This window comes from Nerophis lumbriciformis, linkage group LG39, assembly GCF_033978685.3.
Source record: "Nerophis lumbriciformis linkage group LG39, RoL_Nlum_v2.1, whole genome shotgun sequence".
Taxonomy (NCBI): domain Eukaryota; kingdom Metazoa; phylum Chordata; class Actinopteri; order Syngnathiformes; family Syngnathidae; genus Nerophis; species Nerophis lumbriciformis.
Genome location: NC_084586.2, coordinates 110,731 through 130,339, shown reverse-complemented (window position 1 = coordinate 130,339; position 19,609 = coordinate 110,731). Strand labels below are relative to the sequence as shown.

General features: G+C 38.7%; 1 protein-coding gene across 1 annotated transcript in view; it reads right to left on the bottom strand.

Annotated features, from left to right (window-relative positions):
- The window catches only part of LOC133577776 (carbohydrate sulfotransferase 15-like), a 116,754-nt gene extending 97,493 nt beyond the window's left edge, over positions 1 to 19,261 (bottom strand). The window contains exon 1 of the mRNA XM_061931786.1: positions 19,019 to 19,261. The gene's annotated coding sequence lies outside the window, so the exon portion shown is untranslated. The remainder of the gene's footprint in view (positions 1 to 19,018) is intronic.
- Positions 19,262 to 19,609: the final 348 nt, after the last annotated feature.

Genomic DNA, 19,609 nt, shown 5'->3' with positions numbered 1-19,609 from the left:
ACCTGGTGTCAATCAGCCAGCTGCTATTTATACCTGCCCTCCAGGCACTGCTGGATTATTGTCATGAATACTTGTCAGTAATCCTTGTAGCTCCTACCTGTTACTTGTCTCTGTTCCTGTATGCCGTGGACTGCTTTCTGTCTTTTTGTTCCTAGTTCCTGTTTGCTGGATCCTGTTTCCCGTTTTCCAGTTTGGCGTTCCTGGTTTGTGTCTTTTCTTTATTTTTACTTTTGGACATTAAACAATGTTTTCCCGCTTAATGCCTATCGTCATCTCTGCATCTTGGCGTTCGTCACCAACAACAAAACCTGACAGAATAATCCAGCCTAACACAAACCTCGCAGAGATTTCCATGGCTAAAAGGCTTGACGGGATTGTAGCGCTAATGGCTAAATTGAAGAGGAGTTCGGCCGCATTTCAAGCCCTCTCCCACCCATCCCTTTCGTCTGTGGGCCTGTCTGGGGACGTCTGGGATCCGTCCCTTGAAGGGGGGGCTATGAGTGGCTGTGCAGCTGGGGAGGCACAGCTACTCCTCACCCCAGTGGGTCTGCAACAGACGCTACCATGCAGTCCGGTGGGCCAGCAGACGCCACGATGCACTTCCGTGGTCCAGCAGATGCCACCATGCACTCCGGTGGGCCAGCAGATCAAATCAAATCAAATCAACTTTATTTATAGAGCACATTTAAAATTTACCACAGGGGTAGCCAAAGTGCTGTACAATGAGCAGGTTAAAAGATAAAACGAGTACCGAGCAAACACAACACAACACAAACAGAACACAATAAAATGCCACCATGCACTCCGGTGGGCCAGCAGACGCCACCATCATCTCCGGTGGGTCTGCAACAGACGGCACCATCATCTCCGGTGGGTCTGCAACAGACGGCGCCATCATCTCCAGTGAGTCTGCAACAGACGGCGCCATCATCTCCGGTGCGTCTGCAACAGACGGCGCCATCATCTCCGGTGGGTCCGCAACAGACGGCGCCATCATCTCCGGTGGGTCTGCAACAGACGGCACCATCATCCTTTCCGGTGGGTCTGCAACAGACGGCGCCACCATCGTCTCCGGTGGGCCAGCAGAGGGCGCAACCATCATCTCCGGTGGGCCAGCAGAGGGCGCCACCATCGTCTTCGGTGGGCCAGCAGAGGGCGCCACCATCGTCTCCGGTGGGTCCTCCCTCAATAACCTCAGAATTATTACTTATTAGTAACCCTAACCTTATATGTTCTCCTAGTGTCCATCCATCCATCCATTTTCTACCGCTTGTCCCTTTTGGGGTCGCGGTAGAAAATGGATGTCAGGTCAGCTGCATTCGGGCAGAATAACTCTAAATTCAGTCGGTAACACTTTAGTGTGGGGAGTTCAGTGATTTCCAGCGTGGAACTGTCATAGGATGCCACCTGTGCAACAAATCCAGTCGTGAAAGTTCCTCGCTCCTAAATATTCCCTAGTCAACTGTCGGCTTTATTATGAGAAAATGGAAGAGTTTGGGAACAACAGCAACTCAGCCTCCAAGTGGTAGGCCACATAAACTGACAGAGAGGGGGTAGCGGATGCTGAAGCGCATAGTGCAAAACGGTCGCCGACTTTCTGCACAGTCAGTTGCTACTGAGCTCCAAACTTCATGTGACCTTCCAATTAGATCACACACAGTAGGCAGAGAGCTTTATGGAATGGGTTTCCATGACCGAGCAGCTGCATCTAAGCCATACAGTGGTGTAAAGCACGTCGCCACCGGACTCTAGAGCAGTGGAGATGTCTTCTCTGGAGTGATGAATCACGCTTTTCCATCTGGCAATCTGATGGACCAGTCTGGGTTTAAAGGTTTCCAGGAGAACGCTACATTTCGGATTGCATTGTGCCAAGTGTGAAATTCGGTGGAGGAGGAATTATGGTGTGGGGTTGTTTTTCAGGAGTTGGGCTTGGCCCCTTAGTTCCAGTGAAAGAAACTTTGAATGCTCCAGGATACCAAAACATTTTGGACAATTCCATGGGATGGCACTTCAAGTTCATATGTGAGTCAAGGCAGGTGGCCAAATACTTTTGGCAATATAGTGTATGTTCAATGGTAAAACATAGAGGTGGGGGAAACTATCCAATTTTAGATGCATCGGAATTCGGATCGATTACTAAACGTCAATAATCGATGTATTTATTGTGAATAAAGTAATGCAGAGTGTTCTAAAATGTGGCTGACTGTACCTCACCACCTCACCGAGAGATCCGACCAGCTCCTTTACTATCGGGCACTTATGTTCCAGTTTTGAACACATTGCCATTAATTTAATAAATGTGATGGAAACTAATTTAACTGTTTGTTTTTTTTATTACATATGCATTGTTGTTAAAAGTTGCAAGTGATAAACGCTTATTTAGTGAAAATATATATATATTTTTAAACTGCATCAATTGTTTATTTGGCTCCTGAATATGTGGGCTCTGTACCGAGGATGTCGTTGTGGCTTGTGCAGCCCTTTGAGACATTTGGGATTTAGGACTATATAAATAAACATTGATTGATTGATTGATTGATGATTGAATTGTATTTGTAAACGAATCGTCAGGTGCCCAACTCGAGTAATACATCTAAATCAGGGGTGCTCATTACGTCGATCGCGAGCTGCCGGTCGATCTCGGAGGGTGTGTCAGTCGATCACCAGCCAGGCATTAAAAAAATAGTCCTAAAAATGAGCGATCATAAATCTTCACTATGACGTCACTTTCGTCACTTGATTGACATTCACGGCACCCGAGGGTCTTCTGAGATGACGCTGGCTGCTGCCAGCTCATTAAAATTACCGACTGGAAGGCGAGAAACACTTTATTTCAACAGACTGGCGCCGTACCTGTCGTCAAAACTCCAAAGACCGACTGCACAGTTGCACAGTTGCGCTAACAAAACAAGAGTCTCAGAAAGCTGGCGTGCACAAGCTAGCAAGCTACGGAGTTTGCCGACAATGTATTTCTTGTAAAGTGTATACAAAGGAGTACGGAAGCTGGATAAATAAGATGCCAAAAACCAACCACTTTCATGTGGTATTGGACAGGAAGGAGGACTTTTTTCTCCTCCATTCGAAAATGCGGACGTTATCAGCACCACTGTCTGATTCCAATCAATGCAAGTCATCACAATCAGGTAATACACCAACTTATATTCTTGTCTTCATGAAAGAAAGGAATATATATGTGTTAAACATGATTGTATTATCTTTAAACACCTTTAACTTATTAACAATATTAACTATATGTGTTAAACATGCTTGTATTATCTTTAAACACCTTTAACTTGTTAACAATATTAACTATATGTGTTAAACATGCTTGTATTATCTTTAAACACCTTTAAGTTGTTAACAATATTAACTATATGTATTAAACATTCTTGTATTATCATTAAACACCTTTAATTTATTAACAATATTAACTATGTGTTAAACATGCTTGTATTATCATTAAACACCTTTAACTTGTTAACAATATTAACTATATGTGTTAAACATGCTTGCATTATCTTTAAACACCTTTAACTTGTTAACAATATTAACTATATGTATTAAACATACTTGTATTATCATTAAACATCTTTAATTTTTTAACAATATTAACTATATGTGTTAAACATACTTGTATTATCTTTAAACACCTTTAACTTGTTAACAATATTAACTATATGTATTAAACATACTTGTATTATCATTAAACATCTTTAATTTTTTAACAATATTAACTATATGTGTTAAACATGCTTGCATTATCATTAAACACCTTTAACTTGTTAACAAAAACATATATTTCATAAATAAGTAAATATAAATGATATATCTGAATGAGGTAGATCCCCACGACTTGATCAATTGAAAAGTAGCTCGCCTGCAGAAAAAGTGTGAGCACCGCTGATCTAAATCAATATCAGACTATTTTTTGCTACAAATATTTTTTAATACTCTCAAGACATCCTGGCCTATTCATCTGAAATAATTGTCTTACTTTGGCTGCATTAAAATGAGTGCTTAAGTGTATTTTATTACGAAGAACACCATGCTGCAAGACAAGATTATGAATATTAACTTGCATGCTCAAAAACCAGCTTTCAGTGCTGTTCTATGGACTTTTTTTTAGAAATAGATAAGTTACTTTTACTCTATTACTGGAATATGAAGTAAGAGGTTATACTGTACATATATTATGGATTGCACCTATCATTATATTATACACATAAATGTTAAATATTTTGATATACAGTACAGGCCAAACGTTTGGACACACCTCCTTTAATGTGTTTTCTTTATTTTCATGACTATTTACATTGTAGATTGTCACTGAAGGCATCAAAACTATGAATGAACACATGTGGAGATAAGTACTTAACAAAAAAAGGTGGAATAACTGAAAACATGCTTTATATTCTAGTTTCTTCAAAATAGCCACCCTTTGCTCTGATTACTGCTTTGCACGCTCTTGGCATTCTCTAGATGAGCTTCAAGCACACCTGTGAAGTGAAAACCATTGAAGCTCATCGAGAGAATGCCAAGAGTGTGCGAAGCAGTAATCAGAGCAAATGGTGGCTATTTTGAAGAAACTAGAATATAAAACATGTTTTCAGTTATTTCACCTTTTTTTGTTAAGTACATAACTCCACATGTGTTCATTCATAGTTGTGATGCCTTCAGTGACAATCTACAATGTAAATAGTCATGAAAATAAAGAAAAGGCATTGAATTAGAAGGTGTGTCCACATTTTTGCCCTCTACTGCATAATTACAGTATATCCTATATACCATATTTTTCGGAGTATAAATCGCACCTGCCGAAAATGCATAATAAAAAAGGAAAAAAACATATATAAGTCGCACTGGACTATGAAAAAAACTGCGACTTATAGTCCGAAAAATACGGTAGTCATTATATTAACAGGGCATAGTGAACACTCAAAACAGAAAATGCTGCTCTTGTAATTGAACTAAAATCATCATTAATAATACATACATTATTTCAGAGTTGTTCAGTGTGACTGTTGAATTTTCTTACAGGTTATCGACTCAATGTTCCAATCCAACATCCTGAAGACAACAGATGCCTTTGAATCCATCAAAGCTGACACCATTGAGCCTGCTGACTGTTCCACACCATTTGAAGAACTGAATTACTTGGCTGAAGACCCTAAGAGGTAAACTCCGTATTCATATTCCCAAAGGGGGAGGTGGAAGAAGTTTCCATCAGCACTTCTTCCACAGACATGGTACTTGGAAGTGTCAAAAAGAGAATCAATATTTATATATATAGTGTAGAAATGGGTCACTTATGGGAGGCTTAAGCGGCTATCATGGAGGGACACAAACCACATGACTACTATCATTATGACTAATGTCTGATTTTCACTGTTATTATGACTAAAGCGTGCAAAGTTGGCAATGAGGCAGTCAATGCTGCTATGCGATGCTATAGTTTGCAGACTAAAAAACAAACGTCTGCCACCGCCAGGGAAGCCCGGGTGACTGAGCTCTCCAAAGAGAGGTCAAACGCTTCATTTGAGAAACACAGACGGCGGCTTCAAGCTCCCGGACCCGTGAAATGGAGATGTTGGTCCCAAAAGGCGGCTTATCAGAGCGGGACTGGAATGTGGCAGTGTTTCCCATACATTTGTTTGGACCGCTATGGGGCACGAAAAACACATTCAAACGCATCTCGTCCGTCAGATATTGGAGAACATCTTGGAGAAACTTTGTGCTCTGCAATGCAAAGTTAAGATGTTACTGAGGACCAGGAATGGACAGCTAGAATGAAATATTTGCATTTGTTTTCGCTCCCTCAAACACAAACATCCTAATCTGTATCTGATCCGATATTGGTATAAAACATCGGCTCCTTATCAAAGAAAAAAAACAAAAACAAGTATGGAATGATAATAGCTTTTATGAAAAATGTATTTGTGCAAAGCGGGACAGCCAGTTAACATCTCAATGTCCTCCAATAAACACACAAGGTTGGTCTTTTATTCTATTTTAGTCAAGTCATTTACCAAAGGTAAACATGGTAACGCTTGGTAGGAGCTAGCAACTACACGACAGCTACGCACACAATAGCACACGAGCTACACATACGTAATAAGTGTCACCGATTGAAAAATATTGCAGTCTAAAACATAACATTTGTCAAAATAAACAAGTATCAAATAATCATAGTTACATATTACTTACACATACAACGTCTCCAAGGCAGAGGCATATCAGAAAGTATCCAGTAACAAACGTGTCCGCATCATTCAATTCACTACGTCATGAGCTAAATGTAATGAATTATTGTGGCCAAAAACTAACTAACACTGCACTTCAAAAGCATAAATCTGCCATAAGGCTAGTCTTTTCATACCTACCAACGTTTCCTTGGTCAAGTATGTGTGGTTCGAGCTGGTCTCATATCTGATTGTTACAGGTATCGGCCGATACTCAAAGCTACAATACAAGTATGGAAGTGAAAAAGTTGCACCTTACTTGCATACAATCACAATATGACACATCCCATATTTACAGTTTCTCATAAAAGCATCATCCGAAAAGGAGCAGGAAGAAGCAGAGCTTATTTAAACCTAACCCCTTTTCGTTTTATAGCAATTCCAAACACATTTGTTTGTACTCAACAGTGAATGAATAAATAAGTGAGTAGGTAAATATATATTATTAAATAGATAGCTACGGTAAGTTATGATTGACATAATTAGGATGAATAAGATTAGCAAATGTTTTCTTTGCTTTGTTGTTACCAGATATTTGCAGGTGCATCGTTGCCAATTATGCAAATTTGACAATTATGTCATTAAGTCAGCATTGAGATCAAATACAAAACCCAAAAGCAGTGAAGTTGGCACGTTGTGTAAATGGTCAATAAAAACAGAATACAATGATTTGCAAATCCTTTTCAACCTATAATAAATTGAACAGACTGTAAAGACAAGATATTTAATGTTCCAACTGGAAAACTTTGTTATTTTTTGCAAATATTAACTGTTTTGGAATTTGATGCCTGTAACATGTTTCAAAAAAATCTGGCACAACTGGCAAAAAAGACTGAGAAAGTTGAGGAATGCTCATCAAACACTTATTTGGAACATCCCACATGTGAACAGGCTAATTGGGAACAGGTGGGTGCCATGATTGGGTATAAAAACAGCTTCCATTAAATGCTCAGTCATTCACCACTTTGTGAACAAATGCGTGAGCAAATTGTATAAGAACAACATTTCTCAAGCAGCTATTGCAAGGAATTTAGGGATTTCACCATCTACGCTCCGTAATATCATCAAAAGGTTCAGAGAATCTGGAGAAATCACTGCAAGTAAGCGGCAAGGCCCGGGACCTTTGATCCCTCAGGCGGTACTGCATCAAAAAGCCACATCAGTGTGTAAAGGATATCACCACAAGGGCTCAGGAACACTTCAGAAAACCACTGTCAGTAACTACAGTTGGTCGCTCCATCCGTAAGTGCAAGTTAAAACTCTACCATGCAAAGCGAAAGCCATTTATCAACAACACCCAAGTTCATTTGAGTGTTTTGTTGATATTATCAGTAAAAAAGTTGCTTCCTGGAAAGAAACCTGCTGCCCTTACGACGCTGTCTTGTTGTTGACATAAAACCACATCAAAAGTAGCGTTCCACGTTTCATCAAGCTTCCGCTAACTGCGTTGTAAAGGATTTAAAAGTAATTAGTTAGGTTACTCGTTACTAGTAAAGGTAACGGCGTTAGTAACGCAAATGCATGCAATGGCTGAGTACAGAGGAGCCAGGTGAAGAAACACTATCACAGGACATCATACTAGCCTATGTCCTCAAGAAAATCCTGACGGTCAAAACCCGTAGCTACCACGTCTGCAGCTGAACAACTTATAGTTGGCATAGGTTTATTTCGAGATGTGTAGCGAAGCCTGGTTTTTATTATAATGTTTTTATGGTGGGTATATTCCTGGGGTGGGCTCATCAAGAGAGGTGAAAGGTGGTCTATTTTTCTTATATTCGGTGCTCCCTCATTGAAGTTCAACACCATTAGAATGTCCATTTTCGGAAACTTCATCTTGGCAAGACATTTTGGACAATTTGGCGGAGTTTGAGGAAAGGTCTGTTAGGGGTTAGGGTGTGTTTGCTGTGGGAGTAGCCCATCAAACACCTTATGACCACAAAATGGGCCACCTTTTGACACTCTTTCAGGCCGCTGCCTGGGGAAACATTCCCTAACTTTGTCTTTATCGCCGTCATAATTAGTAGTCTGCTGCCGATGCTGCGGCTCGAGACGCGCAGAGAAGGTGTTAAAGGGCAACTTTATGCTACTGTGATCACTTGACTGTGTAATCAGGAGAGCAGCAGGGAAAATGAAGAAAGTAAACAGTAGGTAGAACTTTTATGGCTTTGTAGTCGTTTCTCTTCAAGACACTACTTTTTGGGTTTTTGCTTGCAAATCATTTTGGGGTTACAAATATTTTTTTTTGGAGACAAATCATTTTGGAGGCTATTTTGTTGCAATTTTTTATATGTATACTGTATATTTTATATTTTAATCGTTTTTTGGTTACAAATTATTTTTCTGGTATTTTGTTTCTGGGGCGCAGCTTTTTTTTTGGAAACAAATCTTTCCATTTGAATGCCATTAGATGTTATAACTAGTGTCATATTTATTACATCTGTTCTTTTAAACCTCAATTTATTATTATATATTTTTTGCTCATCTTATTTCTTGGTTGCAAATCTTTTTTTGGCCACAAATATTTCATGTTACAAATCCCTTTTTCTTTCTTTTTTGGTTACAAATCAGTTTTAGTTTTTTTTTTACAAATCTTTTTTTGTCTTTTTTTTGGTTGCATATTGCTATTTTTTTTTACAAATCTTTTTTGTGACAAATCTTCTTTTTTGTGGAAAATCATTTCATTTGCTTTTTTGTTTGGAAACCTTTTTCATGGGTTACAAACCTTTTTTGGTTACAGCTCTTTTTTGGCTTGCAAATCTTTTTTGTTGTTGTTGCAAATATTTTTTGGTTACAAATCAGTTATTTGACTTTTTTGTTGCAAATAAAAAACGTTTGGTTGCAAATCTTTTTTTGGTTGCAAATCATTTTCTTGGCTTTTTTGGCGAGTTACAAATCTTTTTTTTGGTTAAAGATCTTTTTTGTTGTTGAAAATATTTTTTGTTACAAATCAGTTATTTGGCTTTGTTGTTGCGAAAAAAATGTTGGGTTGCAAATCTTTTTTTGGTTGCAAATAATTTTCTTGCCTTTTTTGGTGCAAATGTTTTTTGGGGGGGATACAAATCTTTTTTTTTTGGCATTTTTGGTTGCAAATCTTTTTTGGGATGGAAATTTTGTATTTAGTTTCAGATCTTTTTTGGGTTGTTAAATATTGTTTTTGGTTACAAATCAGTTATTTAGCTTTTTTTGGTTGCAAATCTTTTTGTGGTGGCAAATCATTTTCTTGGCTTTTTTGGTTGCAAATGTTTTTTTGGGGGGCGGTTGAAAGAAATATTTTTTGGCTTTTTTGTGTGCACATTTTTTTGAGTTGGAAATTGTTTATTTGGTTACAAGTCTTTTTCGGGTTGCAAATCTTTTTTCTTGTTGTTGCAAATATTGTTTTTGGTTACAAATCACTTTTTTTTTCTGAAAATACAATTTTTTCATTGCAAAATCTTTTTTTTTCTGGTTGCAAATTATAATTTTTGGGGAAATCTGCTTATGGTTGCAAATAATTTTCTTGGCTTTTTTGGTTGCAAATGTTTTTTGGGGGGAAGGGTGGTTACAAATCATTTTTGCCTTTTTTGGTTACTAAACAATTTTTATTTTTTAGATTGCAAGTCTTTTTTTTTGGTTAGAAAACAGTTTTTGTTCTGGCAAGTTTTTTGGAGTTGGACATTTTTTATTTGGTTACAAATCTTTTTCGGGTTGCAAATCTTTTTTCTTGTTGTTGCAAATATTGTTTTTGGTTACAAATCACTTTTTTATTTTTTTTCTGCAAATACAATTTTTTCAATGCAAAATCTTTTTTTTTCTGGTTGCAAATTATAATTTTTGGGGAAATCTGATTTTGGTTGCAAATCATTTTTTTGGCTTTTTTGATTGCAAATGTTTTTTGGGGGGACGGGTGGTTACAAATCCTTTTTGCCTTTTTTGGTTACTAAACAATTTTTATTTTTTCAATTGCAAGTCTTTTTTTGGTTAGAAAACAGTTTTTGTTCTGGCAAATTTTTTTGGAGTTGAACATTTTTTATTTGGTTACAAATCTTTTTCGGGTTGCAAATCTTTTTTCTTGTTGTTGCAAATATTGTTTTTGGTTACAAATCACTTTTTTTTCTGCAAATACAATTTTTTTTATTGCAAAATCTTTTTTTTTCTGGTTGCAAATTATAATTTTTGGGGAAATCTGTTTTTGGTTGCAAATCATTTTCTTGGCTTTTTTGGTTGCACATTTTTTGGGGGGGAAGGGTGGTTACAAATCATTTTTGCCTTCTTTGGTTACCAAACAATTTTTATTTTTTCGGTTGCAAGTCTTTTTTTTTGGTTAGAAAACAGTTTTTGTTCTGGCAAATTTTTTTGGAGTTGGACATTTTTTATTTGGTTACAAATCTTTTTCGGGTTGCAAATCTTTTTTCTTGTTGTTGCAAATGTTGTTTTTGGCTACAAATCACTTTTTATTTTTTTTCTGCGAATACAATTTTTTTCATTGCAAAATCTTTTTTTTCTGGTTGCAAATTATAATTTTTGGGGAAATCTGTTTTTGATTGCAAATCATTTTCTTAGCTTTTTTTGGTTGCAAATCAAGCGGCAGAAAATGGATGGATGGATGGAGGTTACAAAACTTTTTGGGGGATTTTACGGTTGCAAGTCTTCTTTTTTTGTTGCAAATCGTTGTTTTTTTTGGTGACAAAAGAGTTTTTGTTCATCCCTAGACTTTGATATTTTACCTCCAAATGCCTTGGGGGTGAAAGTAGTCAGCAGTCACATTCATATGGTCACTCTATAATCCGAAATTGACCAATAAAAAAGTGTTAAACTTATTGAAATTTCATGAGTATAATATCCTAACAGTCATGTACAAAGCACGTGCAACAATTCTACCAAACAACATTCCAAACAGATTAGTAAAAAAAGGAAGTAAATAAACCCTGTCGGGACAACACTTCTTCCATGTATACATTTGTCTTGAACTAGATTTGATCAGGCACTCGCACTCGCACACGCACTCGACCTTCCGGCCTGCGGCGCCAGACGATCTCCACAAATACACGTCTCTGTCTTCGACCTTCAGGCCTGCCCGGTAACTATCGATTGTTTTGGAGACAATAATGTGTGTTTTGGTATGTTTAAACCCTTGAAAAAAATCATGTATCTGCCTGTGTAACCTCAAGGAGGGTACAAAAGTCAAATTCTTTAAACAGGTGGAACTAGCCTCAGATATTAATATATTTCAATATAATACCATTTTTAATTATCTACACGTCCTTTTGACTAAAAAGTAATCCTCAAGTGTTTCCCTCTTCACCACTTCTTATTCCTTGGACTAGCCCCCACGCAAGTTGACCATGGACTCGTTGACCCTTTGGATTTATCGGCTCTTTTGCTGGTCCACTTTTGGCGGAGGTTTGCTTGTGGAGCTCAATTTCCTACTAAAAAAATGTCCCACTCTCAGTTTCAGATGCATCAAAGTGAGCTGCAGAGTCAAGAGAACCGCACCCAGGACCAAATAAAACTGCGTCAGGAAGAAGATGAATGTGCGCGGCCAAAACAGGCAAGGTGACCGGAGATAATACAGTTCTCACACCGTTTAAAAAGATAGTCTCTGCAATGACACATAAACTTTAGAAGAGGAAGGTGACTCTGATTATCTCCAATACAAATATCATTTATGCAACCTACAAAAAAATATAGCCTGCTCACAGCCAGATTAGAGTTTTATGTGAGCATTATTATAACGTTATGTGAATGTAAACATGCCAGCATATCAAAAAGGAAACAAACGATTTGTACTCTTGTTTGATTACTCAATTTATTATTACAACCCAGGAGAGCTACATTCCTCCACCATCCTTGGTGCCATTAATGTGCTGTCTGCCCCACTGCCCATAAAGCTGGTGCTGGTGTCACACATTGTGACAGCAACAGGTGATATTACGATTTATTTATTTATTTATTTATTTACAGACAGACATCATTTTGGATTATATTATTGTTTCTTTTGTTAATATCAGAGTCCGTTCTGCAAAAAAGGTCATCTCTAGAAGCACCCAGCTTAAGGACAGGGACCCACAGTTAAAATATACATCATCATATAATATACAAAATACATCCATCCATCCATCCATTTTCTACTGCTTGTCACTTTTTGGGGTCGCAGGGTGTGCTGGAGCCTATGTACAATACAATTCCTTCCAAAATCTACCCACCAAATACCCATTTACAATTTCATACCAACCTACCAACAGGTTGACCTTTATAAAAAAAGGAATCTTTAAAATCCACCAAATCAGTCTCAATATCCATCCATCCATTCATCTTCTTCCACTTATCCGAGGTCAGGTCGCGGGGGCAGCAGCCTAAGCAGGGAAGCCCAGACTTCCCTCTCCCCAGCCACTTCGTCCAGCTCCTCCCGGGGGATCCCGAGGCGTTCCCAGGCCAGCCGGGAGAGATAGTCTTCCCAACGTGTCCTGGGTCCTACTGGGCGGACGTGCCCTAAACACCTCCCAAGGGAGGCGTTCGGGTGGCATCCTGACCAGATGCCCGAACCACCTCATCTGGCTCCTCTCGATGTGGAGGAGCAGCAGCTTTACTTTGAGCTCCTCCCGGAAGGCAGAGCTTCTCACCCTATCTCTAAGGGAGAGCCCCGCCACCCGATGGAGGAAACTCCTTTCGGCCGCTTTGTACCCGTGATCTTGTCCTTTCGGTCATAACCCAAAGCTCATGACCATAGGTGAGGATGGGAACGTAGATCGACCGGTAAATTGAGAGCTTTGCCTTCCGGCTCAGCTAATTCTTCACCACAACGGATCGATACAGCGTCCGCATTACTGAAGACGCCGCACCGATCAGCCTGTCGATCTCACGATCCACTCTTCCCTCACTCGTGAACAAGACTCCGAGGTACTTGAACTCCTCCACATGGGGCAAGATCTCCTCCCCAACCCGGAGATAGCACTCCACCCTTTTCTGGGCGAGAACCATGGACTCGGAGTTGGAGGTGCTGATTCTCATCCGAGTCGCTTCACACTCGGCTGAGAACCGATCCAGTGAGAGCTGAAGATCCTGGCCAGATGAAGCCATCAGGACCACATCATCTGCAAAAAGCAGAGACCTAATCCTGCAGCCACCAAACCAGATCCCCTCAATGCCCTGACTGCGCCTAGAAATTATGTCCATAAAAGTTATGAACAGAATGGGTGACAAAGGACAGCCTTGGGGGAGTCCAACCCTCACTGGAAACGTGTCCGACGTACTGCCGGCAATGCGGACCAAGCTCTGACACTGATCGTACAGGGAGCGGACCGCCACAATCAGACAGTCCGATACCCCATACTCTCTGAGCACTTCCCACGGTCGAATGCCTTCTCCAAGTCCACAAAGCACATGTAGACTGGTTGGGCAAACTCCCATGCACCCTCAAGGACCCTGCCGAGAGTATAGAGCTGGTCCACAGTTCCACGACCAGGACGAAAACCACACTGCTCCTCCTGAATCCGAGGTTCGACTATCCGGCAAACAGTTCAGTCTGTTCAGTTCAATCTCAATATCCTATTCTTCAAATTTGATTACAAGGTTGCATCTTGAAGATCTGCGATAATCTCATCATACATACAGAGGTCAAGACCTAAATTATTATTATTATTGTGAGAATAATTGTATCTAAGTTATCACAAAACTTTGTGTTACATTGAGTTCAGCTCGCCCGGCGAGAAGACAAAAGCTGTCTTTGATCCTACCAAGAAGAAGACTTGTAAAACTCCACTGTGTAGGATGGGAAGCAACATGAAGGTGTTCTGTTTCTTTGATGTATTGTAATCCACAGAAAGATTTTGTCCTGACCCAAGAACTACAAAGCGAAGAGGAAGCAGGACCAGACTTCCCTCCAGGGACCTTTTCTTTGAACTGTTTTACGACCTTTTTTTTTAACTGTTCTGTAATCAAAGGCGATGGCTGTTTACGACCCCCGTCCCTTAGAAACAGCTGTTGCCATGTAATCAGGGAAAGTCCAAATAAAAGAGGAGGCGTACAATCTTTCGGCAGAGCGTGGTGAGACTGACCCAAGAACTACAAAGCGAAGAGGAAGCAGGACCAGACTTCCCTCCAGGGACCTTTTCTTTGAACTGTTTTACGACCTTTTCTTTGAACTGTTCTGTAATCAAAGACGATGGCTGTTTACGACCCCCGTCCCTTAGAAACAGCTGTTGCCATGTAATCAGGGAAAGTCCAAATAAAAGAGGAGGCGTACAATCTTTCGTCGGAGCTTGGTGAGACTGTGCAGAGAGTACAGTCCACACGTCTCTCCTCAATTGAGCCATGTTTAATTCTGTCTCTGTTTAATTCCTTGCTTCTTGTCTTGTTTAATAGATGTCACATCAGTGTTTGAACCTGACAATTATTAAATTGAATGATTAATTAATAGACGTCCTCATAAATATGAATATAAAGCATTAAATGCATTGGCAAAAGAGTGAACTTTGTGTCCTTGCCTCGATCTTTTACGTCGTTGAAATCAAACGTCGCCAAAGTCTGGTCTTTCGGTACCGTTATGTCCAAAATGTCCTGGAGCTGCTAATTGAACCTGAACATGTATTGGTGTGTTCAGGTTCACCTTTGTGAGTTGTGTCATTCAGCTCCTTGACAGAGAACAGTCCATTCAAACCTTTAGTTAGGGTCCGGGAATAAAGTCGGGGTCAGGGTTCAGTGTCCCTGCTTATTATGTCAACTGCAGTTTACGCTCGCTGCATTCTTCTGTCCACTTCATGTCTGGCAGATGTTGATCATGTAAGGATCAAAGCCACCACAGGAGCGCCACACACCCTGGCACCACATCCAAACCCCAGCCACCGAGCGAGCATCCCGCTGGCTTCGCTGGCTGGCTGTGTAATGACATGTTGCAGTCGCCGCGTCCCACACTCAATCACACCAGCAGGCGAGCAGACGGCCTTCGCACTCCGTCAAGTATCGTGCCTTGCAGGATTTTTTCACCTCTTTTTCTTTTATTTCAGCCAAATAAGGAAGTATCAGTTCATTCGGACTCAATGTAACAACAAGAAGAAAAGATACAACGTCGTGTGTGCCGTGCTTGGAAGGGTAAAATGATGCAACACAGGACACTTCATTAGGTACACCTCTAATGAGACCGTCAGTGACTTTCTGAGGCTCCCAGTGCTCACATTTGAAGGACGCTCGCCGACGACGCGTTTGTTGTGTTCCTAGTGTTCCAGGGGCCTCAATGAGCCACAGAGGGGGGGGTCAGAATATTAGGAACGGCTGTCGGTATGATGCAAAATACCGTTAGAAAAACATAGCACAGTCCTTCAGGGATGGGTACCTTTCGCACCTGAACCGATACGATAACGGGACCACTTGTGTGTGTGTTGTTGTGTTACTAAATGTCAACTTGTTTAATAATCTATTTGTCCTGACCTTTGTGAGTCTCATTTGCAAGTAGTAGTAGACTTTGTGTGCAGTTGCATTTCCAAAACGTTAGATGGCAGTAGTGTATATATCTACATATACACATATATATGTATATACATATGATATATATATATATGTGTATATATGTATATACATATATATGTATAGACATATACATATATACACATATATACATATATACACATATATACATACATACACACATTATATATATATATATATATATATATATATATATATATGACATATACATATATACACATATATACATATATACACATATATATATATAATATATATATATATATATATTATATGTATATACATATATATGTATAGACATATACATATATACACATATATACATATATACACATATATACATATATACACATATATATACATACATATATACATACATACAGTATATACATATAAACACATATAAATATGTATATGTATACATACATATATACGCACATATATATTTACACACATATATCTATACATATATGCATATATATATATATATATATAGACATACTGTATGTCTATCTATCTATATATATATATATAGATGTATATATGTGTATATATGTATAGACATATACATATATACACATATATACATACATACAGTATATACATATAAACACATAAATATGTATATATACATACATATATACACACATATATATATATATATACATATATACATATATGCATATATATATATATATATATATATATATATATATATATATAGTGAGAGAGAGAGACTATAGTGTGTTGCCTAGTCAGGGAGTAGTCTTTGCCATTCAGCTCAATCTATTCTTTTGTTGCGCCATACAAAGTGTTTGTACTGCAAGTATTGCACTTATCACGCACCAGCTGTTCGATTGTAACGTGCGTCGTAGTTGTAGTTTTACTTACCAAACGTGTAGGTGTGGAAATCTCCATGTAAAATTGCTAATGCTAATCCGTAGCATGTCTATGGCAAAACCAATCGAGCAAGCGCATTTTGAAAAGTGGTTTTGAAACCCATCCCTAGTGGTACCTGCATTTTAGTCAGTAGTACGTTCCGAATGTTAATGAAGACCGACTCGGACTAAATACTAAAGCCCAAAGGAATAATATAAATCCAATTAATCTGTTCCACACACCCAAAAATATTAACACCAGACATTTATTAGAGAATGTTTATAGGTTTACATGCAAAAATAGGTGAAGTGCATATACATGATGAATGACATGAATAAATGAACATTTACCATCACTTTTACCTTGAGTTTCTCACCTTTTTTTAATTCAGAGTGCTGGCACTCACAACTATTTTTGGCCCCATAGTGGATTATTTTGCAGTCGTCCCCCATAAAACTGATACACGGGAAAACAGACTAACGATACCATTTTTTAAATAAAAATATGAGAAAAATACGGCATGCAAAAATGAGGAATAAGTGTATTTTTGTTGTGAAATATTTGATACATTTATTTTTGTTGTTTTTTTCATGCACTTTAATAGTTAGTGATGTGTCAAACGATACCGAAGCATGGCTACATAATGAAATGTTTTTTATTTTTACCTTTAACTATTGCGCTAACACAAAAAAAAACCTATCAATTGTACTGTAGAGCCCGCTTATGTCGGTGCTGTTTACGTTGCCAACCATGTGGACCAACTCAACTAAAAAGCATACACCAGGGGTCACTTCTATGAAAACTGGGCCGTTCATGTCGACATGCGTCGTATAGCACGTGGTGACTTTTTTTTTTTTTTTTAACGTGGCAAATGTCACGTGATCGGTATGAAACAATAAACGCGGTCTCAGGGCAGTGTCCATACAGGTTGTGAGTGTGCCATACGCTCGTCGAGTGACTAAACACATTGTTCCAATACCAAACTCATTTATATGGACTTTTTTGTCGTAATAACGTTGCCAGGTGCATTCACTAATGGCATTTTAAATGGATTTTCCTGCATTCATGAGGTAAAAGTTGACATAAAGTACAGTACGCTCACGACAGGAGCTTCCCAGCATGCTTTGCGTTTGTTGCTCATTACAATTCACCAAACACTTTGTGTTTAATCAAATAGAAAAAGGGTATCTTAATACTCCCCCCCCCCCCCCCCCATTTGTGTTCTGTGGAGGAGGGTGTAATTCCCCAACTTCACCACTAGGTAGAGCCCCTCATGCTGCTGCTGTCTGAACAGTTAGTGGGTATGTTGGTGATATTTCAGTTAGTGGGTATGTTGGTGGTATTTCAGTTAGTAGGTATGTTGGTGATATTTCAGTTAGTGGGTATGTTGGTGATATTTCAGTTAGTGGGTATGTTGGTGGTATTTCAGTTAGTAGGTATGTTGGTGATATTTCAGTTAGTGGGTATGTTGGTGATATTTCAGTTAGTGGGTATGTTGGTGATATTTCAGTTAGTGGGTATGTTGGTGATATTTCAGTTAGTGGGTATGTTGGTGATATTTCAGTTAGTGGGTATGTTGGTGGTATTTCAGTTAGTGGGTATGTTGGTGATATTTCAGTTAGTGGGTATGTTGGTGATATTTCAGTTAGTGGGTATGTTGGTGATATTTCAGTTAGTGGGTATGTTGGTGATATTTCAGTTAGTGGGTATGTTGGTGATATTTCAGTTAGTGGGTATGTTGGTGATATTTCAGTTAGTGGGTATGTTGGTGATATTTCAGTTAGTGGGTATGTTGGTGATATTTCAGTTAGTGGGTATGTTGGTGATATTTCAGTTAGTGGGTATGTTGGTGATATTTCAGTTAGTGGGTATGTTGGTGATATTTCTGCAGACTTCTGCTGGTAGAGGTGTGCCTAATGTTGTGGCCCGTTGGGTTGGCAGCACAAAGCCGTCCTTCTATTGGTCAGCGGGGGGTCCTCCTTTGTGTGTGGGGTGCACGCATGCAAGGCAGTGAATGGAGGACTAAAAAAAACCAAATGATGATTTGTTGTGATGTAAATGTTTGTTTGATTCAACAAGCTGCAGCTGCAGAGTCTCTGGGTTTAAGATGAAAAAGACATAGCCGGCCATTCATGGTGGCCGCTGAATGGAGTCCGTTATATACAGTAAGTATATATTGCTTTTATCCACCACTCACACACACACACACACACACACACACACACACACACACACACACACACACACACACACACACACACACACACACACACGCAAAACTTTTCCACGCCTGACTGACTGTACCCACTTCACTTCACTTCACTTCACTTCACTTTACTTCACTTCACTTCGTTTTTTAAAAACACTGCTTCAATGTGTCAGTTTCAGCAGACGTGCATTTCAAGTAAACAAATAAAAATACAAATGAAATCAAATCCTACCATCAGTTGCGTCCTGGCAGTCCGGGTCGAGCAACTTGTCAAAGCCGCCTCTCGTATTCCCATCCCGGTCACCAGCCTGGAAGTGCACTTGCAATGATCATGCACAAAAAAAAGAAAAAGAAAAAAAAGATGAAAATGATGAAAGAAAAATCCGTGCGGTTCTTCTTTTTTATTTTTTTATGTGGAGTTATTCCTCGCTTATACGGACAAGAAGTCCGGGTGGATGTTTTAATGTTGCTGCTGGCAGCCTGCAGACTGCGATGTGAACACCGACTGAACACAAGAGAGATCTGCCTCACTCTTGTCGTGGGAGGGGCCACCATATATATACATTATATATAGATACATACAAATATATATATATATATATATATATATATATATATATATATATATATATATATATATATATATATATATATATATATATATATATATACACACACCTATATATATATATATATATATATATATATATATATAGGTGTGTATATATATATATATATATATATGTATATATAGGTGTGTGTATATATATATATATATATATGTATATATATGTGTGTGTGTATATATAGGTGTATATGTATA